General features: G+C 40.5%; 1 long non-coding RNA gene across 2 annotated transcripts; it reads left to right on the forward strand.

The window, feature by feature from the left end:
• Positions 1-3,389: 3,389 nt before the first annotated feature.
• LOC133998404 (uncharacterized) lies at positions 3,390-25,640 on the forward strand. Of its 2 annotated transcripts, none has more exons than XR_009927355.1 (3): positions 3,390-3,601; positions 21,254-21,389; positions 25,387-25,640. It is a non-coding gene; the product is annotated as an uncharacterized LOC133998404 (long non-coding RNA). The 2 variants fall into 2 exon arrangements; XR_009927356.1 differs by lacking the exon at positions 25,387-25,640 and adding an exon at positions 22,020-22,207.
• Positions 25,641-27,550: the final 1,910 nt, after the last annotated feature.

The raw sequence follows: 27,550 nt of genomic DNA on the forward strand, positions 1-27,550 counted from the left end.
GTCCTTCTGCCCTCAGCTCTTTACATTCCTCCCTGTCTGCCTCTGGACCACTGACAGGTCGACTGACGCCTTCAACACACGCTGACGTCATTTCTCTATTAAACTTGTTCCAGTGTTGAACTGGATTCACATGTTTTGGTTCAGTGATATCACCATTCCTCAGCTCAGAGCCACACATGTGAATCTGCAGTGCAACAGGACCCTGAGTCTGAACAGCAAAAATAAGGAACAGCAGAGATTAGTGCGCACAGGTTTTATGAGGAAGGCGAACTCAAATGGACTCAAAACTCACCGACAGGAGTCAGATGTCACTGTGATGTTGCAGATGAGGATAAACATCCGTTGTGCTATAGCTGGAGAGATGAAAAGTCTTGCTTAGAAGAGGCCAGGCCGTTCCTGTCACGCTCATGATGACTATCAGTGTCAAAGCAGTCCCAATCAACCACGCCGCTTCCAGTCACACCTTTCACAATAAAATGGCTCCACACTAACACGACTTACAAAGCTGTTGAATGACAGGGAGCGGAAAGAAATGTTTTTACAAGGAGGAAATGTGAACCCAGCACAGATAATATAACTGCTGCTCAGCTGAACAGTAGGTCATCCAGGACAAAGCATCAGGTCAAGCTCTTAATTCTGAAAGTGCAACCACCCCGTTTCCTGTATATTACACTGACATTGACTACACTGAAGCAGCTGACTGCTGCCATATGAGAAGTCTCCACAGACACTGAAAGTGGAGCAGGATCCCAAGAGTAGAGCATAATAGAAAATAATAGAACAGAAAATTATAAATGAATTAAGTAGAATAGATTGAAACATATTAGAGTATAATAATAGAAACAGCAGAAAAGAATAATTGAATAGAATGAGAAATATTTTTTTTTAAAATAGCGAAAATAATATAAGATAATGTAAAACATTAGAATACAATAGGAACAGAAAAGTGCATTATTGCAGAAAGAATAGAATACAATACAAAATAATGAAAGAAAGTAGGATAGAGAATACTGCAATAAAGCAGAAATAATAGAAAAGAACAGAACAGAATAAAAAGGAATTAATAAGAGGCAGATTGAAGTGTTTAGTCTGGGAATAATCATAACACTGAGATTTATCTTGAGCCACTGGAAAAGCTCTAAAACTCCCACTGTCACAACTAAATCGATGTCCTGTGAAATGATTTTAATCAGAAGATAAGAGATAGGCCTCGAAGGTGCACGTTGTAATTAAATATGGGAGTATTTACTTGTAGATTATTTTCCTTTTTTAATTTTACATTTTTAAACCGTGTTGTCTTAAGGATCGTTTGTGAAGAGCTGTGTTCTTATGTAAAGTAGAAGAGCAGAACAGAGAAGAATAAGTGCAAACAATGGAAAATAGAAATCACTATAGCAGATAATGAAGCATAAAACATAGTAGTAATATAAACATCTGAGGAGACGTTTATTACATTTCTCCACAACAATCACGCTGTACATCCCCGTGTGTAGCAACACGTGACTGCACTCAGTGATCTGAATAAAACAATAAAGGTTTGTGTTTGAAATGAGATTAAGTGTCTTGGGGCGTCGCTGCCAGCAGGGGTCGCAGCACACTAACATATTGCTGGCCAGGGAGGGACCAGGAGAGGCGTGATGGACCTGGGGATGTAAAACCAGGGTACGATATGTGAAAAAAATCAGGGAGAAGGGGGTGTTTTTGAAACGTTTGTTTTAATTAATTAAAGTAAATCAACACTCAGTGGCCCTATAGAGACTATAAGGCTTGTTTGGCTGTTTCTTGCAGCTGCTACGCTGACATTTATAAAATAATTATGAATTTTAATAAAGAAATTACGAAACTTGCACTTGACGAGGAATATTTTAATCTCTTCTTCATTTAATTCGTCAAGTATCGCGATATTTTTTACGCTGGGGGATGTGGTGTGAAGTTCATGCCTTGTCATCTGCTCATCCGAACACATAGAAGATGTGACCATACACAACGAAACATAAGGTTAAATGCTAATTAAACATGCCAAAATTAAATCCCCCAACGCTCCTTTCAGTACTGTGGATAGCGCCACTCAGCCAGAAGTGCCAAATCACTTAATACCATTCTTGCAAGTCACTGTTTAATTCAACTCTATGCGCAGCAAACTTCTATATTGAATAGAAAATAATCACACAGCTCAACGTGCTGTCATCGTGAAAAGAAACAGGGTACAGCTATATGTCTACTGTCACACTAAACATTCTGCTCTGATGACAGACTTCTGCTTTCCTGTGGAGGGGTCAGCCGCGGCGTGTGGCCCCTGTTTTACCCTCTGCAAACCTTGGAGCAGGGCAGGGGGCGACCCCTGGTCCATCTACGGCGTCATCACGTAGCCTGGACGCGGTATCATCTCTATTGTCACAGGAGCGCTGACAGTGAAAGTCCATATCTGATTTGATTGTTCTTTGCACTACAGATTGTTTTCACGTTGTAGCGCTTTAGTTACATTTTCAATACAATATGTTTATTTGACATATTTTAAATGGTGTATTGGTGAAGAAACATAAATCACTATGAGGGGGATAAACATTTTGTCCACACCGGTGATTTAAAAAAAATCATTCAGCAGAGGCAGGTAGGGGTGGGGGGGATCCCCCCACTCCCCTCCGGCAAATCGCACCCTGTGTCTAACCTCCTGAGCAGCATCGATAAAAGAGGGAACACCTTGAGAGAGAGCCGCAGACGAGCCGCAGCCGCAGCGGAGCCAGCACTGCAGGAATGTGTGCACTTACAGACAAACACACATGCTCGGACATTTTAACTCAGTGTAGAGCGTTTTAAAGTCCTCTGTCAGGATAATTGGAAATACGGGGCCACATTGCTGCGCCCTCCGACGGAAACCTATAATTGGAGACGAGCCAGTGACGCGCTGAAAATAACCAGGTTACCACTTAGCACCGGTCCATTTTGGGGAGGGCCCAACACGAGGGCGCAGCACCATATAGGCTATCAGCTCCTTCCAGCTGTTTGGGAATATCCTGCTCATAATATCGAGGCTGCAGCATGTCAATAGCAGCAGCGGGCTTCTTCTCTCTCCGTCTTCTTGTCTCCCCGTCTGTCTCTTGCCAGAATGGATATTGGGTGACGGGCTGGGTGCTGTGTGCGCACCGGGGATCTCTCGGTGGGAAACGAAGAAGCTTTTTTTTTTCTTTTTTTTTTGAGGGGAGGGAAGGAAGGAGGAGGGGAGACTGGCACAAGGCGCGACACTGTTGCGTCTGCATGTTTTTTCTCCTTGGACAGAGGGGAAAAGATAGGCCAGGGGGACTGTCCGACTTATTCCACAAGACAATTTGTTCCCCCCACCCCCAAAAGGATAATCTTGCTCAATTTGGGATGCGTGCAAAACCAAGTGAACAGATATTACTGGGGCGGCGGTGGTAGTGGAGCTGGCGGTGGATGGACGGGTGAAGTTAAACTTCGCTTGCAGACGCGATCTCCTCCAGGCAGCCATTCAACCAACCAGACAGTCCCCGTACGGCTACTGGATGCTGACACCTGCCCGGTACGCAGGTAACTACAGTGGGGCAGCTACTTCTCCAGACACTGAAAGACAGCAGATGATTGGGTATGTATCTGGCGTGATCATAGATGAAACCCATCGCATTCCTTCATTACCTTGTCTGGAAGTAACATGTTGTAGTAGCACAGACGACATTTCCAGAATCCATAGGTGTTTGGAGTTTCCTCTTCACAGAGTCCCCACCGATGGGGCTGATGGTTATGATGATGATGATGATGGTGTGTGTCAGAGGCTGGGTCTTTGCGGGCAAGGTGAGTCCTCAATTCATTCAACTGGCCTACAAAGTCCCAGTTTCTGGCTCATGTGACCACCAACTTATAGGAAATACACAATATTAATATTTAAAGGAAAGAAACGGGCCCAGTGAACAGATGGAAGAGTACAACTATCGCCACACTATTAAGTAGGCTAGATACGGTAGATATCATATTTAATACCGCAGATACATAATACGGTCTGTAATAATTATAGCAGATTATCACATCATTGCTATGATAAGAATTAAATGAATAATGGCGACCATATATTCATTATGAACCGCAGGTAATATCATGGGAATATTACAGTGATTCTTCTTTAATATTCAATGTCAGGGCTACAGTTCAGGCTAACCCTAACCCTAAACAAGAAAACAAATGTAAAATCACTTATTTAACAAACCAGAGGGTCAAACAGTGAATGTCATTGCTCAACAATTGGCTAACCCCCCCCCACATTTGATTAGTCAAACATGAAACTTTTCACATGCAGCCAACTGTAAAATAAAAGCATGCCAATTAATAGTGTTACAGGAAGCCAGAGCAGAGGTTCTTCCATATGTTGCATATATTGTTGAACAACCTTCATATGTCATTTCTCTAGAAAAGTGACTCTGCATCTAACCAGCCTCATTCTGCTGTGCAGATCTTGATTAATAGCTTTTTTTGGGGAAAAAAAGATTTTCCTAGCAAAGCCACTAATAAAGAACTAAAATAGACCAAATTAGAAGAAATTCAAAACTTGATTAAAAACTTCATCTTCATTTATTTCGATGCGTAACTGTATCCAAACCTGAACCCTGTCTGTACTGTTTGCACGCTCACAGCTCAAAATCTACATGAACTGAACTCAAATGAGCAGGAACAGATAGATAGAGCTGTCAAAAAAAAGAAAAACCTGAGACGTGCAATACTCTATTATGCTGAACAAGTGCGTCAAGTGGGGAAGAAGTTGTTTTGGAGGCCTGTTTCTATATCTGTCCTGACCCTAGCATGCCGTACATACCTCACTAATGAATTTAGCATCCTGACACTAGATGCTTTATGTAATTAATAGAGCGGAGGGCCACGGTGACATCTCCATGCTGCAAGTGACACATAGGTAAGACATTCGCTGAAGCATGGGATTTTTATTTTAAAAACTCGGCGAGACCCCGGTGATTATTAAAACACACTTAAAGCAGTCCTGTAAATGAAACGGGCTGCCTTGAACGTCAGAGTAGGTGGGAAACCATTACATTTATATTTAATCTTTCCGTCAGCTTTACTTGTTAAAAAGCCACTGCATGATCATAAGTTATTCTTAGGCTATGTATAACAAATCAGTGGCAGGTCATTTGTTTTTACATGCCTGGTATTCCTCATTGCAGTAATAAGTAATAAGTAATAGGGTAGTAAGTAATAAGTTGCTGTTGGCTGAAGTTCTTTTTAAGGCTCTAATTAAATTCCTTATGATTGTAAATGATATCCTAATTCTAATTAACAGTGTTTAAAATATTTCAAACCCTCTTAACTCCTCTTGTTGTCAGATGGTTTATCGTTGAATATATTTAAAATCAAATATAGAGAATACATGAAATTATTTTCGAGTGCTCCCCAGATTGGGAGAGATGCTCTCAATCGTCATCATTGATTCCCTCCAACGTAGCCCACTAAAGCACCATGACACATCACAGAAAGCAGATAAAACCACTCCTGCCAAAAGCTCTCCATATATGCTGCAGGAGAGTAGGAGCCAGCACGAGTATGAGAGCTGAGGGCCTAGTAAGGGAGGCTTGGTGGAATGAGCCTGGTTTGAATAAGCAGCATGGCTACGGGGAGCTCTGGGATAGTCACCAAGTGTGCTGATTAAAGTTGTGATATTAAACAGTGCTGGCTGCTACCGCCTGCCAAGCCTCTCTCAGTGGCATTTCACATTGTTTAAAAGGCCCAATCGGACTCATCTCGCCACTTGCTGCACAGTGTTGCTTACATCTTTTTTTTCCTTTTTTTTTTTTCCACCACGGCTGTCTCATATTCTCTCTCCTCGCACCATTTGTTAGCAGGGTTGTAGACTTACTTTAAATAGATTTTGCCTACATTTCCCAGGTTTCTGCTTTCTGCTTTGGGTCACTGGGTTCACTTAGCTCTCAAACTGACCACAACTATAAGTGCGCAGGTATGTTAATGCGAGCATCGTATATAAAACTGTGCTACGGTATTGTGTTGACCTTCTCTGTGAAAGCTGAACTTCTAATGAACACACAGTGCGCTCCTTCTCGGAAATTCAGCTCTGAACTCATTCAACTCCCTTTAAAAACGTCACTGCAAATCCCAATAAAACTCTGCCATTATAAATATACAATTCATAAATACTGGAAAGCAGGCTTGCTTTGTGTGAAATATATGAGCGATCCCCTCCCCCCGTTTCCCCTTAAAAGGTCAAACTTCAGATGTTGTGGTCACTGCAGGTTGTTGCATTTCTTCAGCCACGATTGAACAGATACCAAAGTTATGCACCGAATCGCACTCAAGGAGCCAGCAAATGCTGTAGTTTGATCTCAAACGTTTGGAATGAGACATAGAACGATTAAGCTGGGGAGGGAGGGAGAGAGAGAGAGAGAAAAGGCAGCAAGAAAAGTGAGGGACTTTTAGGGGCAGCTGTGTTTTATTAACCCAGTCATAATGCCCCTAAAAATCCTTATTGCTCTTGCAATGGTCAACAAATCTCCTGTTGCAGCGTGTAGAGGATCTCTGAGAGGCGTGTAGGGATTCACATTAACAACCTGTCGTACTGCAGGGCCAGGGCACTGTTCAATGTATATGTATGTGTTACATCCAGAGATTTTCACCTCAGTTAAACCACCCATGAAAGTCACAGCGCTTACTGAATTACAGAACACACACATTTCAAGATGAAGTCTCACGGGAGCTGCTGAAATCAAGCCGTAACAACAGCGACCTCAGAAGTTTCATCAAAACTTTCACAACGTGTTTGCTGATGGCGATTAGCGCAAAGTTGGAAATGGTAACAGCTCTATCAGGGAGCTGCGCAGGCAGAATGAAAAGCATCTCTAAACTAAACAATACCAATGTTTCCTTTTTGGCAGACTTATGAATTATGCTGTCATTATATTTCTAGCCGAGTCCTCGTAGTTTAACATGCAGACAGGGGAGTCGACAACGCTCTGTGTCCTTCAGTGTTTTGACTTTGTGTTTGAGTGCCAAGGAACAAACTGGAAGACAGAGACAGAAAGGCAGAGAGGCAGGTAATAGGCTGGCAAGCAGCAAAGAGTATTAAGATATAAAGTACAGACTGGATGAAATACAGGCAGGCAGATGAGAGTATAAAGACAGGTAAATAATGAGACATCTTGAGGGAGATGAGCATGCTTGAAAAGAAGAAGACAGACAGAAAGGAAAGAAAGACACAAAGGGACAAGTAAAGACAGAGAGGGGAAGGACATCGAGGCAAACAGGCAGTGGAGGACTGGGATCCAGGCTTGGGTGTGGTGTGGTGGGCTGTCGTGGCTGTAGAGCGGGTGGTGTGGAGTGGAGCTCTCAATGTTGGTGAATGAGTCATCGGAGGGAGGCTATTCTGTTGAGTTTCCCATGTGGGACGGCCGCTGCTGAAGGAAGGAAGGAAGAATCTTCTCCACATCGAGGGAAAGACAGAGAGAGAGAGACAGACGAGCAGACAGAAAGACAAGGGGAGAGGGAGTGAGGGAAAGTGTGGACGATGACTCAGGGCCACGAACCACATGGTGATGGAGAAGGGAGGGAGGAATTACTCATCAGAGCATGTGGAATCTCATATGGCTATCACAGGACTGACAGTGTGCTTCCCTCATGGCTGCTATTCACCCGCCATCCAGCCGCCGTCACTCCCTCAGGCTGAAAACCAATCAGCCTCGCTCTTACTAACCGAGAAGAGAGTGAATGTGGGGGATCGGGGTTAGCTGGGAGTCAAATTCAAATGGGAAGGGCTCTAAATTGTTCAGTCAAAGCTGAGTGCCCTCCAGGTTGTACACTTTGGGGTGTCACAAGTGACAGTTTGATAATAACTGAGTATTTTAACTGCTGTATCAAAGCCAAATCCATCCCAGTAATGTTGAGTCACAACAGAGGCGTAGGCAGAAATTGTGTTTTGGATGAGCCAATGCAAAAGTGGGTGGGTCATCTTTTCCCAGAGAAAAGAACAAACAGACAAACTGAAAAACGAGCAACCAGCTTACTTTGCAACGTTCTGTATCACAAAGGTAATAACTGGAAAACACCTATCCAACATCACCATCTAACAGCTCATCAGACCTGAAACAAAAGTGTGTTTTTTTATTGACTTTAGATAGTGGCAAGACTGGCTGGTCATCAGCTCTACAGTGCACTGTTAATTAACTATTTTATTGGACAAATGGCAACTTAACATAAACCCAGACAGCAGGGAAGGTGTTAACTTGGGCAGAAACATGTCCCTCTTGCATTCATTATAGCTTACAGCCATTGTTACTTCAGTACTGGTCAGCTCAAGAAAAAACAAATCTGCACATTTTACAGAAAACTACATCCTATCCTAACTACACTCTATTGACTATCCATACCACCGTGATGAAAAGCACCTCAACCAATTTGAATGTGGTTTATAAATGGCACATAAATTGGCGAGTGAACCCACCACCTCGAAAACATAATTTCAGTTGGGGGTGATGACTATTAAACACCCCCTCCCAAAAATGTTGGAGTCTATTAAATACTTGTATTGACCATTTACACAAATAGCACAGCAGCGTAATTTTATTTATAATTTAAATGTCCCGACATGATCAGTCAGGATCTAATGTTGGTGAATGTTCTGTGTCTTCTACACTTTCAAAAGGTCACATACACAGACCAGGTTCTTACAGTGAAATTGTTTCAGCCGTCCTCCTGATAAATCCTGAGCTCCATCAGAGCCTAAAAAATTATTTCAGAGGCTAGAAGTTTAATTCTGTTTCCACTGACTTGTCAAGTTGATAACTACAGTTTTTAGTAGTCGTTTTTAGTAGTTTAGTAGTTCTTACTGGCATATGTCAAATGGTCCGTGAGACACACAGTTCTTTTCCTCACTCCACTATCTTTAAACGCAGTATCTATTTTTGCTGCACTAGCTCGCACATGACAGAAAAAAAACCAAACTTGCAACAACACAAATATACCTATAAACTGCAATTACCCCAGCACCTCTACTTCCCATGGCTATGGGTGAACCCGCATCAGGCTGACTGGGAGAAAATGCTATACCGCCAGTGAGAGAGTGGCTGGGCTGATGAGCCTGGTGGTCAATGGAGGCAGTGGCATTTCTTCTTCCTCAACTTTTTTCAAACAACACATCAAAAACTTTGTTTAGCCGTTGTTATAGTGTTAACGTTACATTGCCTGAAAAGCCAGCTATTGGTCGAAGGCAGCTCAGGAAGGTCTGCATGTCAGAACCAATTACATTGTGGAGACTTCCAACACTTTATTTAAGCAGTTCTGTTTTAATCAGACGACAAATTCAATACACACCTCAAGTCAACAAATCGAGCTGATATTTATTTATTTCCTTATATACATGTATTTTGCTAAAAGATGGCTGGGTGGACCAGTGATTAATATGGGTGGGCCAGTGCCACCCAGGTCCATTACCAGCTATGTTCCTGAGTCACAGCCCTCCTGTAATGCGTGTTTTCTGCTTCATGTTTTATGCGCTCCAACAGGGTGTCGCTTTAGTTGTAAGAGAATATGTACCAGCAAGTGTTGTAGCTACTATAGTTTCTAGAAACACGTGTGTGTGGGAGGCTAGACAGTCTTGAGTCCTGGCTTTAATCAAGAATGAGACGTTTTATCGAGTGTAAATATCATGGGGCTTTTCAAACAGGAGTTTCACCTCAGTCCGTGTCTGCTTATAGTTGGGTTTTAAATTACAGCAAGTTGGTGCAGGCCTCTCCGCTCTTGCTGTGAATTAGGCAATCCTGTCAAAATATTTAATCAAAGGAACTTTTCAAAAAGGAGAAGAAATAAAAAAATATCTTTATGAATATGTATCTACGGCACGCAGTGAAGAGAGGGTGACATTTTGAGTCCAGTATGCTCTTATTTTCTCTCTCTGTAGCTCCGCTTACAAAACAGCTAATTCATGGAGTAAACCCATTTTAACAGTGATAAGTACGCCACTAGAGCGAGTCTTTGGATGACAAAGTCGTACTGAGTGATGACAAGACAGAGAATAGAAACGGGTGAAAGGGCCACTGACACAACATGCACCACGGCTTCTCTTTATCTGCTTGAGACTCAGCGGTTGAACCTGTAGGTGTCCTTGAATGTGACTGCTGGTGAATTAGTCACAGATGGCTCAGTGGCGGAGTTTGTTTGTTGGCATGTATAATATGTGCATATGCAGCAGAAAGAAGATGGTGGTGAGTGCACCATGGTGGCATGACTCAACAGGTGAAAGCGGCACGCCCATGAGACTAGTTTATGCTCCCCTCTTACCAGTGGCGGCTCAGTCCTAGATCTGTCTAACAGAGGCTGCCATTACTGTAGGGTGTGTGCTGACAGCGCTCCCAACACCAGAAGAACCACTCAAATCCAGAGCAAACACTGCAGACAAAAGCGAGAGGGCAAGAAAAACTGGAGCAGACCTTCCCTGTGTGGATCCCACCAGCACCCCTCTTAAAAAATGAGAATGAACCCTCCTGACCTGCTTTCAGACAATCAGACTGCAAGACCTGGCTTTGGTATGACTTAAGTAAATAGAGAGGAGTTAAATCAGCCATCACATATAGAGAAATGGTTATTTCCCCTTCGTAGTACTACCTTAACCCGAGATAATGTGTCCACTGCCTTTGTAGAGCCAGTTACACCAGCTCTTGGCCTCACTGTAATTCATCATTAAATGAGAACAGGTTTCACCAAACAATCTAGTTATTTTGAAATTAGTTATGACTAAAAATGTAACTGCCAGGTGTTACTGTTGCATACCTAACTGTACGAACTAACGTCATACGAGATACATTTATACTGAAGAGTAAAAGAGGTAAAATAGAATTAGGTCGACACATCTGACACTTGATAAAGCTTCAGCCATGTTAGTATAATCAGATGTTCCCTCACTTTAAACTGCATTGATACTTCTAGCTGTGACACACTTATTTGTCCATGTTTGCACATGTAAATAAAAAGTGATATTAACATTTACACAAGATTTCTGGTTAAGTTTAAAGTTAAATGTTTTAAGACATAAAAATATCCTGCTAGGAAAAACATAGTTAAAATGCATCTACTCCTTCTTCCTACTTAAAAGAAAACCCAGAATCTATGAATATAAAGATGTTTTTCATATGGGGACTTAAAGTTTCCACATCACACTTTCCCAAGTTTCAAACTGGACCATGACTGGCTCCAAAGTTGTGATGTCACAAGCTTATGCTCACAGGCACACGCCTTAAACTCACATTTTCAGTGAGCGTAGAGCAAATTTCCAACATTGGTCAATTCATTCATTCATTTAAAAACAACCTTTCTAGTGTCAAACTCTGCTTATATGTCATTCTGCACAGTGAAGATCAAACATACAATTGAAGTAACAAGAAGCAAAACACATTTTGAATGGAGGGGGACTTTAACATGCTGGTTGGCTCCCTAAAACTGTAATTTTTGGAAGTCATGCTACTTTTTCTGATGCTAAAGTGACCTATTCATATCAGCTGATTGCTTTTGTATTTACTAGCTAAGATCTTCCTTAATAATCCCCTCCAGACATGATTATTATTATATGATTATAAGATATTTATAAAATGTTCTACTTTGAATAATACTTTGTCTGATATGGTTTTTCTACAAAAAAGGTTAAATTTTATTATTATATTAATAAAATCCCTCATTAAAAATTCCAGACTATGAATATACAAATATTTTTAAGTTCAAAAGTTTCAATTTCTTGTTGGACACAAAATGTTTACTACTTTACTGTCAAGTCTATTCTTAGTGTATGTGCACTGGAGCTTTCAAGTTTCCACTTCACACTTGAGTAGGCTGAATCCTGGATCAGGATTGGCTCCCACCTACTTGTGATGTCACAAATCATATCCTTAAAATTGGATTTTTAGTCAGCCCAGAGAAACTTTCCACTTTCAGCAGATGAATGTGGAAACAGCCTTCAAGTGTCAAACTCTGCACATAAATCATTCAGCTCAAACATCCAACAGTAGGAACAAAAAGAAAAACAGTTTTGAGTGGAGGGGGACTTAATGTTGCAACTCAATCTATTAAATCACAAGCTTGAAACTAGCAAGTAGTTACTAAGGACAAAGAAAGGAAAGGCTTAACATGCAAACTATTACAACTATTTGATGGGAGAGATCCATTTACAGCGTCAATAAATCACCTCAGAAGGAAACAATTTCCAGCCGTCCCCTTTGAAAAGATCTGGCAGCATCATGTTGCCAGTGTAAACAAATATAATAACAGAGCTGTGCTGTGCGATACAGCAAGTTTAGGTGGTTCGTGGACTGAGGTTAAAATAAACACCAAACATGACTCTCAGGCTTCAGCTATAGGCGCAGGAGGCGTGTCTCTCTGTCTCTCATGCACAAATCGAAATTGAGATCTGTAGACTCAGGGGTCAGCACTGTGTACACACAAATGTATACTATACACAAATGCACACATCCAGACATATTAACTCTCTGGCCCTCACCCTTACTCACTGTTTACTTTTCATAGGGAATGTCAAGCTGTTGACAGGTAACTTTTCTGCACCCAGTTCAGTTCAATCAGCAATCGGCCTTCATCTCCCACTGTTTGTCTTAGCAATTATGTTTGCAGATACATAAGCATGTAGTGCCGCTTCATATTTGCAGTGTTGATGTTTGCATTGTGTGAAACTATTTTCTATAGTATGAAGAGAAATGCAGCCCTCCTAGTCAAGAGGCTGAGCTTCATTTCCACTTAAATATATGGAAAAGTCATTCCTCCTCTATTCTCCTCTCTCCCTTGTCAACCATCTACAGAGGCAGACTGGTTTCCAGTTGTTTTCTGGCTATTTGGGGTCAACGATGCATGTTGGCAGACCTCATCCGCACTTTCTCTTTGCATTGCAAAATCTGCTGGAGGCTGAACTCGGCTCAACGTTTGTTTGCTCCGTGTTGTGTAACAATGAGCTCCGCAGGGCGATTGGCAGATGTCTGTTTAATGCTGCAGATACAGTCATGCCATTGTGTGGAGTCAGCAAGTGAATGTGTGTGTTCATGTGTGTAAGGGGTGAGGAAAAGCGGGCGTTTGTTTTGGCAGAAAAATCATTTGCCAAAGAAGGTGTTCTGCTGCCAGAACTCACCAAATAAATCTGTGGTGTTGAGTGTCAAACCTTTTTGGTAGTCATGATGGCCATTTTGCCCTCCATACACAGGTTTTTTTGAACTCATGGTGAATTGTAGTGGGTCTGTACTGTATTTCAGTGTGGTAAAAATGGACGTGAGATGCTAGTTCCCCAAACTTTTTTGTAACAGTTGTAGTTAAGAGGATGAAGTGAACATTTTCATTTAATCACGGGCCGACAGAGCTTCATGGTCGCTCTGATCTTTTCCTCTACTAGCTGTGGCTCACTTGAAACCCCATTGTCTGGCCCAAGCAGACATCCTCCAGTCCAGAAGCCCTCCATGCCAAGCTTGGCTCCGATGCTATTACAAAAAGGGAAAACCCATCTTCCCCAAAACCTTCTTCCATTACAGAAAAGAGGTTTTCCGCTTCTATCGAAACTGTCAATGGACGATATTCAAGCCACTTGGAAAACATCAGTTGCTGCTCTTTTCGGTCTTTATGTTGGCAAAATCATCAGTCATGGGGACAGCGTGATCCTTCCATGGTTGGTTTTCAGAAACAAGGGAGATTGTGTGTGTGTATGTGCGTTGTACGCGCCTGTGTTTTTGTACCCTTGATGCTCTTTGGGGAAATGCCAGCATCTGCATTGCTTTTCTCAATGTAACCTTTGCGAGCTGATGTGGACATGAATAAATTGCCTGCGTCTATGGATGAATGTGTGGATCTTTTAAAGTGTTGAATGAAGAGCTGTTTTATGTTGGCACCAGAGAGATGGGAGCCACAATGTGACAGACAGGCCCGAGGCAACCTTAAGCCCAGCAATGTGCCTTCTTGGAAGTTCCTTCTCATTCCTTGGGCATAAGAACAGTAACACAGCGCCCATCTGAGTCCAAAACCAATAGTTTTGTAAATATCTTTTATATCTGCATCCCAAATATTCAGATGTGTGTACATGACACTTTCATTTAGTTTGACAGTTTTTCTTCCTTTGTGGCCCTTGTGTTTTCTTGTCGTACTTGGCTGTTTTTGTCTTGACTTATCTCCTTGGCACACATAATGGGTTATTTTGGGTAATGTGGACGTGTGAATGAAAACAGAATGTACCACATACAGTATGATTGCATGCAGAAACTGTGTATACATTAAATATGTGTATACATACATATATGTATATTCAATGTAAGATTGGTGCTAGCAACTTCCCCTTATCATGTCATCACAACAACTGTGACATCTCCTCCTGTAAGTTTTCATATCCTGTTCATTTTAAAGGAACAGTTTTGGGAATTACGAATGTCTGCTTTCTTGTAGAAAGTTAGATGAGGCAATCAACACCACTCTCATGTCTGCATGGTAGATATGAAGCTAAAGCCAGCAGTATGTTAGCTTCACGTAAAGACCGGAAACAACAAGGTGGAACGGCTAGACTGGCTATGTAAAGGTAACAAAATACGCCTACCATCACCTCTAATGCTCACTTATTAACACGTTATATCTCGTTTATTCAGTAAGCTTAAAACAAACAAGCTGTCTAAACATGTCCAAAGGCAAAAGTGTTTATGCCTGTTCCAAATGTTAAACTCGAAGGTGGTGCAAAAAGCCTGCTGTTACAGAAGAGGGGTGAACCGTGATGAACTGTGTTTTACACACAGTGGATAATGACACATACTTTCACACAGACAAAAGTGGGGTAATTAGTTGTGTGAAGATTCAAGAAGAGGCGTTGAGGGTTCAAGTCCTGCTTACTTTCTCACCTTTGCTGGGTGAAGTGGGCATACTTGTCAGTACTTGATGTTTGCAAAGTTACAGAAATTGTCAAACTGAGTCTTTCAAATTCCAACATCGGAGCGATGCAAGGAGGATGGTTCAGATACTGTCTGCTGATCAGACGAGCACTTTGTTTGAAGCATACTGACGCTTTAAAGTGGAACTCCAGATTCTGAACTATTAATGTGGTCATGAAAAACCATCTATATCACTGTTTGATATCACACTCTCAGTTTGCTCGCATCTGGTGGCATTTCAAATGCTATGTAGCTTAATTGTCATATAGCCTCTGGCTTTATTAAGCATGTGGGGAGGATAAAGATGTCTCGAGACAACTACAGCTGAGGAGTTGGAGGCAAAAATGAATGCAACAAGCACAGAGTTCTTATCCTACCAGCAGGGCCTTAGCAACAGCTACAACCATTTCATAAATCTACTTGTTCTAAAGGAGCATGTACAGTACATAATAGATTACACACGCCCCTGTTGCAAAAGCTGTATGGGAGGTGGGGGAGGGGTCAGAGGGTGATGGGAGTTTGGAGGATAAACTCAGCTTAATTTTGCCTTGTCAGCGCATCCAAATTCCCCTCATAGCCCATCATGCTCCCCTCTCCACTGTCCGTATTTGAGTGCCTTACTACTGTGAGCAAAACAAATGTATTCTGTATCTGAAAAGCTATTAGAGAACCTGAGCAACTTAATGTAATTTGAATAAGCACCCTTTTATACAAAAAGCAGTCCCTGCAGGAATAATTAAAACAATTTCAACAATTCCTCACATTATTTGTGTGAGTTTGCAGTTTTGCCATTTTCTGTGAGAAAAAAAGAAAAGAAAAATAAGTGGTCTAACCTGAGGAGTTCTTGCAGATTTTATTAGTGACTGCATTCACTCACATACTAATATAATAATCCAATTCACAAAAAAACGCTACAAGCACAGGAAAAATCTAATCAAACCTCACAACTGCAAATGTTAATCAGCTAAAATGGCAAACCATTTATAACCTTACAAAACTAACTTCTTATAATATGAAACTATTGGTAACCACTTGGATGCTTTTCCGTGAAAACATTTAAAGCTCTATTTTAATGTTGGTACTAAATTATTTTAAACTCTTAACATTACAAAAGTTGTCAAAGTTGGTGACAGACGGCCACAATAATTATGACCCACAAGTCTATTTTTGGGGAAACTGTGAAGACCCAGACGTTGCGTACATTGTCTTCCACTACGACACACCACATGGGATAAAATGAGTAACTGTTGCGGCTAAAGCTAGTTCATTTTTATTCCACGTGCCCCATGTATTTCAGGTTGAGCTAAAGTTCTGTAGTCTGATCCTGGCACACAAGTAAGAAACACCAACTGAAACATCTGAAGACCATTTATACTCTTACTGGAACTTAGTACGTAAGAAAAAGACGCAAAACACGTAATTTAATATAAAGACACTGTTAGCATAGGAAAGTAGCCAAATCACAAATAAACTGCAAGATCTTGGCTGGATCGAATGAAGTAAATTGTGAGGAGAATGAACAATTTCATGATTTATTTCAAACCTGATAACATTTTTCCATGTGCTGTTTTCAATTGCCTGTCAGCCTGACTGTAGATTTGTTATACAGCTTTAGGCGAGTACTTGGTTAGCTAAATAAGAGCATTTACATAAAGAGTAGCCCATAATGCCAGCATTCACCATGTTTCTTAAAGCTGAAGCAATGATTGTTGCACAGAGATGTATGGCTGAATAGAACATAATAATATTCAATCCACAAAAACAGGCCCTGACATTTCAGGAAAGCTGATACAGTTCACTCTGACAGGTGGTTCACAATGTCCAAAACAGCAAATCATTAACATTTTGAAAATATGGGCAGTTTTTCCCTCCCAGTGTCATGTTCCAGGCAATTAGATAGGCAAAGACCAAATTTGTAAGTTGGCTACAAATCTAGAAGCTGACAGTATTTTATGCAGACTATGCAAGGACTTATTTGGGTAGACTTTGGCAACATAATGTAACGCTGCAGATATTAATATTTTTAATGTCATTTTGGGAGCCATTTCAATCTCAACTTGATCCACTCTTGTATTTCTGAGCCAGTGGGGGCTGTATGAAAAACTGTGGCTGACCTCAACCAAATTTTACTCTCTAGCTAGCTGGTAACCACCACATTAACTGTTGCGTTCTTTTTGTATGTTGTGTGTTGGGTTGCAAGCATGGAGATAATTAATTGGTCACAGTCTAGTTTTTCCGGGAAGTTGACTGTATTAGTGAGAATGTTTTCTGTTATGTTCTCACCCTCTTCTTCCATTTTTTTTTCTTACTGGCAACTGTCACACAGAAAGCTTTGGAGAGGGTGTAAATAAGACGAGATACATGGCTAATGAGCAGGAGTTTTTAAAAAAAAGAACTAACTATTGTTTCAGCAATGGCTCTCTGTTTACTCACATGTCAATAATTGAATCTCAAGGCAGACAACTTGCTTAATTGCCTGTTAACACAAAGAGGCAAAAGCACCTTTTTTCAAATTTTTTTTTTTACATTTGTTGTTGTGTCAGGGAAATCATATCTGTTAAATTTCATACTTTCGATTTAAAAAGTCAACACATCTGCAAACAAAGATCGAGACTTTACCTTGTGAACTCACTTGTCAAACAGATTAACATCTGACTGAGACTTACCAGATGGACATAATAAGTCTATATTAAATACTGACAGTCACTTCTTCTCTGCAATGTGTGCAATGCTGGTGAGTAAAATGACGAACCCCCCACCCAACCCCCAAAAAAGAAACAAGAAGTAAGGAATGGGTCTTCTACTTTCAGATTTACAGCTGTGGGGTCACCAGTGGAAGTGGAGCTGGAGCAGAGTGGTGCAGCCCTCCCTCCTTTACCTCCCCTGCTCCCCTCCCACCCAATTTCTGCTCTCTCTCATACTGTATATGGGTCATACTGAGACTGTGCGTACATGCAGGTGAATATGGTTTCTTTTCCAGTGAGCATATGGAAAGAAATGCTCAAATATTTACTAAAAGTTGCAACAGAGTGGGACAATATGGTGTGTTTAAAGGTCACGCATTTAAACCTTTGCTTGTCAATGTTATGAAGATTGATGCCTTTCAGAATTCAAAATTAATAACTGACCTTTAATAACTTTTTAAATTGTTGTAGCTGTTGGCTCAAGTGCTTGAGTAGTTTAAATCATCATGTTTTCTAAATGTTTTATGCTTTGCTTGTAACATTTTTTTCTCTAACTTCAAACATTGAAAGATAAAAAGCATTTTACTGTTAGTATCTCAAAATTGGCCAAACATAAAAGAAGCACCTTGTTAAGTTTCACCACTGGTCTTTTCATATCTGTTATCTGTGTGCATGTATGTGTGTGTATGCATTTATAGCCCTATGTGAACATTTAGAGTATAGAATCCATAGAGTACACTTTATTTGAGGAGGTGGAGTCTGCCTACGTGGTGCACTTCCTTCTTTCAGGACAGTTTGCAATTTAAGGGAAAAGTACTGAATCAAGAAATATTGTAATTTACCAGAAACTTACTAAAATACATAATAAACTATGAAAATATGAAAACTGTCCTGAAGAATCTGAAACAAAACATTTTTTTTGGTTTTACCAGTCTCAGAAAATCTTATTTAGTCCTTACAAATGTGTATGAGTATGTATATGTGTGTGTTTGTTCCCACTAGTTTACCTGCGCTCCCCATGAGAAGTTGCCACAATCTCAACCCGAGCAAGAAGGCAGGATGTTTTTGATGAAGCAGAGGGCTTAATTTAGGCTGAGGCATTCTCAGTATCTGTCACCTAACTCCCAGCGATCTTAACACACAGAACAGGAGGCGTTTGTGTGTGTGTGTGTGTGTGTGTGTGTGTGTGTGTGTGTGTGTGTGTGTGTGTGTGTGTGTGTGTGTGTGTGTTTGTGCTGATGTGTATTCAGGCAGGCGGGTTATAAATTCAAGAATTGTATCGACACTTCTTAAAAAGATGAGACTACAGTGAAAGACGTCCTCATTCTTTTTAATGATGAGAATAATACCAGCTTTACAGCACACTATTGTGATATGGTTTCTCTTTGATATGATTTTCTAACGAAATATTAAAACTAGCTATTAAAAATCACGCTAACCCTGCCAAAACCCCCAAATCTTGATATTTTTTTTCTTCTGAAGGAATTGGCTTGGTTATAACTCCTGCTTGGCCATAAAATAACCAGACAGGCAAAGGCATCGCCAGCAAACCAACTAAAGCAGAAAGATGAATGCCAACAAGCCCTGCCAACGCCTTAAGCTTGCACCCAGTGTTCTCTTTCTGGTACATAAAGACATTTTCAGCCTCCTTCTCTGAATTACAAAATATATCTGCCTGTATGAAAAATGGTTTCATTCACAATGCTTCAGGAAAAGCTAACTCTGTTATAAAGCAGCTCTATTGTATCATATAATTACATGAGTCTACACTTGGTAGCCCGCTTTAAGCCTGAGGTGTCATATGTGTTTGATGCACGCATAGGCTGAAAGGAGCAATGCGGTTTTTGAAACCCCCAGAAAAAAAACATCTCGTGACACTGCGACCTCGAGCTTGTCGTAATTTTAATGTTGCATTACATGAACGTGCTCCGACTCGTCAAGTGACTGCACAGAGCGCTGAGAGGAGAGGCGTGTGGTCGTCATGAATCCATAACGAATGGAAAGAAAGGAAGACCACACAGCGGCGTGGTCAGATCAGGTTGTCAGAGCCCATATTTAAAATTTGGGTCAGAGTCCAGGCCATAACCTCCCTCTCTCTCTCTCTCCCTCTCACTATTGCTCTAAACTCCTTCCTCTGCAACCTATTTCTCCTTCATCTCGTCCCACTACCCTCTCTTTCTTTTTTCACCCTCTTGCAGCTTCATCTACTCACCCACTTTACATATTCACATCTTTATTTCATTCACCCCCTCTGCCTTTCACCTTTCTGCTTGTCTTTTTTTCTCTTTATATGTGCTGTGTGCTGTCTAAGTCATCCACAGAGGGATACTGCAGATGTTGAATTTAAGAGGCAGCATTTTCAGATTAAGATCATATTAGTCTAACTGTAAATGACTAAGATGAAGGTGAACATAAAATTTAGTAACAATAACAGTAAAATGTCACTGTAAACTTTATGAATTGTTAACTGCTGCTCATCTCCCATGAGGAATTATGAACATTTGAGGCGAGTGTAAGGCACAGACATATGATTCATATGCAGGTCCAGTGGCAGCCAGATGACTGAGCGTTATGAGTATTACAATAAGCCTATTCAGTTCTACTTCATAACATTTAAGAAAAAAACAAACAGGGACAGCTGTTGCTGCAGTACTTACACAAGACTGAACAATTTTTTCAGGGGCTTCTTTTGTATGGTAAATAAGTCAAGACAAAAAAATGATCAGAGTTTAGGCATGTGAGCTAAAATTAAAAGAACTACTCTGATACACTACACTGATATTTTGGGAAATTAGAAAATCATATATCAATGTAATCTCTGTGCATTCAGCAGAGAGACTGATCCAGGATGTGTTAAGCCTCGTTTAGCACTAAAACTGGAAGCCTGGGAAAACAGCTAGCCACTGTTTACAAAGAAAAATAGACCTTCCAACAGCACTAAAATGGTCTTACTTTCATGTTGTATCATGTTAGCTAAAAGGAAACTAGTCATTCATCATTTTTCACAATCGTGTAATTATGCAAAGCTGGTAACTTCAAAATGAGTATGGACTCCTGAGGGGCTTCAGACAGGGCAGTCTGGTCCCCGTTGTTGTCGGTCACTAAGTAGCTCTGATGCATATGTTAACTGCTTGGTAAACCATGTTTCTCTTCTCTACAAATGTAAAATGTTCAGGATACAATACGTAATTATGACTGAGCTAAGCTAGCTGTTCTTCTTGTGTATTATTGTAAGTTTAAATCAATTTTTCATCTAAATCCTGGTCAAACTTTATACAAGTAGAATATTTCTTACCCACAAAAAATATATAGTCTGCATATGCCTTTATGAAAAATCTGACGTACTGTTGCTTGGAGACTGTTAAGTAGTCAGTGATAAAGTTTGATTCAAGATTTAAGGAGGTGCCACACTGCTGCCTATTCTCTAAGGCAGAGCTGGCAGGTCGGCAATGACTTAAACAGTGCTTGTGCTGCCATTCATCATGGTAAAATGGCAAAAGAAAATCAACTGGCATAAATGTCCATGCTTCTTTTTAGCTCGCTGAATCAGAACCTATTGTGGGGCTATGAACATGGCTGCCAACAATAAGACATGATGACATTGTCCTGTTTTCACGCTGGAGGCCTCCCAGTAAGGAGTTCTCTTGAATACCTCTTCAGAGTGACATGGAGACGGGCCCGCGACTACCAGCAGAGCCGAGCTGAGCAGAGCTGAGCTGCAGAGCTGTTTTAGAGCCCTGCTGAGACCTGCCAGACCCACAGCTTTCCCTGCCAGGGGCCTCGGCTCGCAGTCAGAGTGAGTTACAACCCATGCTCCTGACACACACTAATACAGAAACACAAAGACGGATAGCTTAAACTTGTACAGTATGCAGGCATGCAGGCGCACGCATAGATGGAATACAGTGGATGTATGTATGTGCACCACCATAAACCAACACATGCGCAGACAATACATGCAGACAATATAAAACAATACACTTGCATATAAGTATGCAGACACGTGCAAATGTATGCACACAAGTACCCCATCAACAGTGAGTGTAGCCGCAGTGGACAGCTTGGACACACAAGTTGCTACTTACAGTATGTCCCCAACTATTTTATTCAAGTCAGCACCACAGTATTTGTATATTAAAGTGAGCAAGTCCTCCTACAGGAGCTCTATCTCTCAGGGTTAGTTTAAGGTCAAGGTCAGGCAGCGGCTGGATCAGCTGGATTGATCTGTCTGGGTAAACATGTAGGGTGGAAATGAGCATGTTTGTGATTAAGGGCTTAGCAGAAAGTGTGTGTGTGTGTGTGTGTGAGTGAGAGAGAAAGATAGATTAAGTGAGAGAGCAACAGCATCAATTTGTGGTTGTATATATCCTGTAGCAGCCATGTATATCAACTGCATACATTTGTCATATGCTTTTTTTCCCCTCAGAGCTCAGACAGGATCACCTACATCCCATCTCAACATGATGAGATGAAGCATATAGTTAACAGAGACGAATTAAACCCACCGTCTCCTGGTTCTGTATCATTGTATATGTGTCTACCCTGTAAATCCAACTATTTTTTCCTATTAGTTTGGAATATATCATGGTGTCACACCCTTACAAAGTAATTTAATTGAATGAATTTATGACAAGGCTGTTTTTCTTAGCTCATATAAAGTTAGTATCTTGGAGCTACAGCCAGTGATTGGAACTTTATGTACGAGGGAGAATGAATTGTATTGTACATATTATTGCAGGACAGAGTGAAATAATCACTGCTTGAGTGAGAAAATGGCCTCAACATCTTCTTATTATGTTATATAGGTTATAATTATAATATATTATATTAGGTTTTTGATCACTAACTTTGTGGCTGAAATAGTTGGTTGGACTGACTAGTTAGTCCAAAATTCACAAGTGGCAAATAGTAATATGAATAATAATATGGAGAAGTGTGGGCAATCAAACCAGTGTGGTTAAGGGTGGGGAATAATAATGGATATGTTTCAATATTAAAATATATTGGAATGAGGAGACCTTGCATGAATGACGTCCTGTGGTTTTAGTCAGTGCTCATTCCCCACATATATTAACAGTCACTTTCCTTAATGATGGTAACTATCCCTGCCAAGTACTTGTTGTCAGTGGTCATTTAACCTTCAAACAGGGTTGCAGGGGTTTTTTCCCTTTTTGATTAATCTGTCCATTATTTTTCCAATTAATCTATTAGTAATTTGGTCTATAAAATGTCAGGAAATGGTGAACAATGTCTCATAATTACCCCAATGACATCTTCAGTGTCACGATTCCTCTAATCAACAGTCCAAAACCCAAATATATTTAGTTTACTATCACAGAGGGCCAAGAAAACAAAAAAAAGTACTTTTAGTAAATGAGAAACAGAGAATTTAAGGCCTTTTTTCCTGAACTATTATTTAAAACGATTCATTGATTATCAACATAGTTTTAAACAACCAACTGTACTATACCAATCACTTTATTTTTTCAGCAGAGCCCTTACTAATATGCTCAAATGATACTTTTTGCATCTGCATAGCTAAAAATGTCAGCACATATGTCCTAGAGCCAACATTTATGGCAGAGTGAACCATATGTATCAACTCCATGTGTGTACACATCTGCATACACACCCAATATAGTGTTACATTGCTAGTCCACCCTGCAGTTCACATCCACGTCTGTTTTGGGGTGCATCAGACAACGAAAGCAGAAGAAGAAACTTGTAAATGTTTTAGCGACACGTTTCTCTTATTTTTGACTCTTATTTATCAGACAGCCAGAAAGTGTGACTGGGATTGACTTTCAAATGTGGTAGTGGGTACCTGAATTATTTAATCTAGTGACTTCACTTGTAAAATGCGGTTGTCATTCTCTTTTATAAACTGGATCAGATCATCACTATATTTATCACTCACATGAGTGCTGACAACAACTTTCTTCTGGCTGTAGGAATTTATCTCACAGCAATAATATACTGTGTGTATGTGTATGAGTAGCTATAAAGCTTGTGTTTAAATTAATCTCAGGAATGTTGATGCGGTCCAGAGTTTAATAGAACGAGGCGTGGGTGTCGAGTAAGAGTTCCCCAGGGCAGAGTTAAGGTCTTAAAGTACTAAAAAGCCCCGACCCAGATCCTACACACCCACTCAAAGGGACGGAGCACCTCTCTTCCAGCCCATCACAACCTTTCATACTTTCAATATGCACCAAAGACAAGAAAAAAGATATGAACACAGACAACACATATACGTTTCTCAGATTAAGATTAGCACAAAATGTACCCAGACGCACATGCTGATGCCTTCGCTCGCCCACAACCAAACACATCCCTGTTGTCTTGTGTTGCTCGTCATGCAATGAGGAGCACATGACTTAAATCGGGTGTGGTGCATGACCTCTTATCGGACAAAAGCGTCCCACAGAGAGAGCCGATGGTGCGGTGGAGGTGGGGTGAGGGGGGATGCGCCTCCCCGCCTGTCATGTCTGTCGGCAGTCATGAGGTCTCCATCCCGTTCGCCACACTGTGTCTCGTGGTTCAAAGACCATAAAATGTTTGAGCTAAAAATCCCCTGCTTTTAAAAACATCCAGCCATGGTGGCTTGTTGTCAATAAATCAGCTGCTTAGCCCGAGGACAGCGGCATTAACCGAGGGGAAGGAAATATTTGAGGCTTGTTTTTAAAGGCAAGAATGAGGCCTTTGACTTTTTTTGTTGCGTCTCTCGTTGAGAATGGTTTGTTTGTATTTTCATACAATTACCCCAAAACAGCCGTCACCAACCCCGCTCCTGAAGAGCTACTGCCCTGCATGTTTGAGGTATCTCCCCACTCTAACGCGCCTGATTCTAATTAGTGACTCGTTATCAAGCAGCTGAAGCTTGTCAAGGGCTTGATAGCGAATTAATAATTAGAATCAAGTGCATTAGAGTGGGGAGATACCTCAAATATGCAGAGCAGAAGCTTTTCAGGAGCAGGGTTGGTGACCATTGCCCTAAAGCCACTACATGCTAAATGCAGTAAAACCAGGGCTAAACGCAAATATTCAAAAGAAATTCTCATTTATCTGTGTGTCTGATCTCATTTTAGTGTCTTGCTGATTAACTTTTATCAGTTAACTGTCATAATGATGATAATATGTGTATGTTGGATGGATGGGTCGTGTGTTTCATAGCTTATATACCATATCTCAGGTATGACAGGACTTACTTACAGCTGTATGGATGTTTTCACTAAAACCTCTGAAACACTTTTAGAGCCCAATAATCCTAATACTTAAGAAAATACCATATATTTTTATGTTGCACAGTAGGTTTCATAGGCAGGTAGTTAAAATGCCTCTGCAAGTGTTAAAATGGCTAATAAAGCAAAATGCACACCCAGGGCAAGGTATCTTGTAGAAATTGGTGAAACAGAGGCCAACGAGAAGGAAAGGAGTGGAGATCAGGGTTATAAAAGTTTACTACTGAACATCCTGTCAGAATGTTTGATTTGGTTGATAGCTGTAACAGGCTGGCAGTGTAACCAATAGGGTGAAATCAAACTGAGCAGAGATGTGTGAGGATATGTGTATGTGTGTTTGTGTAAAAGCCGGCCGTCCCATCACAAGGTATCGTCATTGAGAGGCAATGCCCCCAGGCAGCTGGCCGCAGTCCACCCAAGGCAATTTAAATTGGAGTAGTGTTCACTAACACAAGGTTACAGGGTTCATCCACAGTCAAGATATGAAAAGGGCCAATTGTCTCGTAGAGCACTGATGGCTGCATGAAAATCGAGTGAAAATGCTTTGAATTGCAGGCCTATATGTGACCATAACTAATTGTGGAGTGAATCGAAGGACCAAAAGGATGGATCGAGGCGTATGTAAGAAGATGCAAAGACAGATGGTTGTCCCTTTGAGTGAAGGCTGCCTAGAAGAATGAATAACTTCATGAATGTAGAGTATGCTGTGTAAAATAAATGAGTGGAGTAAGTGATGGTTTTGTAAAATGTTTGATTCCTGGATTATGTACTCTAATAATGCGTAATATATTCAATAAAGAGTGTCTTCAAAATAATATGAACCGTGTTGCTGTCTGTGTATAAAAACCTTGTATTACATGTTATATATTTTATATGTTTTAACTTAAGGGTATGCTTAATATTTAAAGTATCTCTTATTCTTCAAAGGATACATTTGGTGACATTTATATTTTAAAGTCCCTCTCCACTCAAAAATATGTGTTTCTTCTTGTTCCTATTGGTGAATGCTTGAGTTTCACTGTGTAGAATGATATATGTGCAGAGTTTGACACTGGAAGGCTGTTTGCATCTCATTTTCATGTGCTGAAAATGGAAAGTTTTGAAAATCCCATTTTAAGGGGCAAGCCAACAAGCATAATTTGGGACATCACAAATAGTTTTGAAGCCAATCATGGTCCAATATTCAACTGATACAAATATGATGTGGACATTTTAAGCCTCCAGTGCACATACACTGAGAATGAACTTTACAATAAAATAGGAGACATGTTGTGTCCAGCAGTTACATGTCTGAAATGAAAAACCTATAGATTGTGGAGTTTTCAATGAGGGAGAAGTAGTAGATACAATTTTACAGATTTTAAGATTATTAAGCTTTTTTGGGTGGAACCCCCCCCCCCCCCCCCCCCCCCCCCCACGCCAATATATCAGACACATTACTGTTCAGTGTAGAGTATTTTATATACATCTTAAAACATATCTGAAAGGTATTAATTCATTAATTATGTTTAAAGAAATTACATGAAAAAACAAAACGTATGATCTCTGCAGCCAAAGCAAAGATATAGCTTATCCCTCTGTGTCACAGATCAAAAACACATCAGTGAGCCACACTGTTGCAATTATGACATCTGCTTTGTTACAATGAACATGTAGTTTATTTTGAGTCTGTCCCACATACACCATCCTGGTGCTGCAAATACTTACCAGTGCACCAAATCTGCAGATGAAAATAGTTCCCAATTTGCTAAAACTACAGTGCCTTGCTCTTCTATGAAATTATTTAGACTTTAAAAAAAAAAGAAAGTATATGAGCAGTTTAAATACTTGACTAGACTCCGGGCTAAGAGCCACAGTTGGATAAATATCATTTTTCTTTAAGAATGTGTTTGACACCCATTTAGTGGGTTTTTAGTGAATATATGCAACCAAAAAAAGCATAGTTGACGGGTCATGTAACCACTTCACCTGTGTGAATGTTATTTATCTATGCTAACTGCTTTGATAAAAGCCTAGGAGGCCAACATGTTTATACCCTGTGCTTGATAAATACAGTAGGACAACAAGAAGTGTGATTCATTATTTTTGCTTGAGTGTGGGTGACATGCAGCTTTTGGTAATCAGTTCACGCTGAACAGCAACAAAATATTTTCACTTCATCTCATTCACAACATCTGCTATGGTTGAAAATGCTGATGGAACGACTAAATCATTCAAGCATATTTGAGGTGAAACTAGGAAGCTTACCCAGCTCTTGGAGAAAGAAAGAAAAAAAAAAACATGTTATCAGGCTTCAACTGCTATGTAAAACGGGAGTAGTCAGGGCTCCATTCTCTATGCAAAGTGACAGCTAAAGACTCAGTGGGGAGAAGAAATGTGTAAATGATCTAACTAACCTTGTTTAGCTCAGCCTAACTGAAGATGTGACTGTCACGCACACACACACAGGATAATGAGTCAGACATTCTTTGCATATAAAATACTCTGCTCTCTCGCACCAATGTTTGATAAGCTAGATCACTGCGTTGGAGAGTCTACAGTATGTCACATGCTGTTGTTTGCAAGTGAAACGGTTTCACTTTTAAAAACAACAAATACTTTTCTCTGAGAAAGAGGAATGACAGAATTACTGCGACTTTAACGTGCTTCAAAATAGACAGTCTTTAATTGCAGCCGTTTTCAGTACCTTATCTGGTATATGTTGATATCACTGTTAGTC

This window comes from Scomber scombrus, chromosome 2 (assembly GCF_963691925.1).
Source record: "Scomber scombrus chromosome 2, fScoSco1.1, whole genome shotgun sequence".
Taxonomy (NCBI): domain Eukaryota; kingdom Metazoa; phylum Chordata; class Actinopteri; order Scombriformes; family Scombridae; genus Scomber; species Scomber scombrus.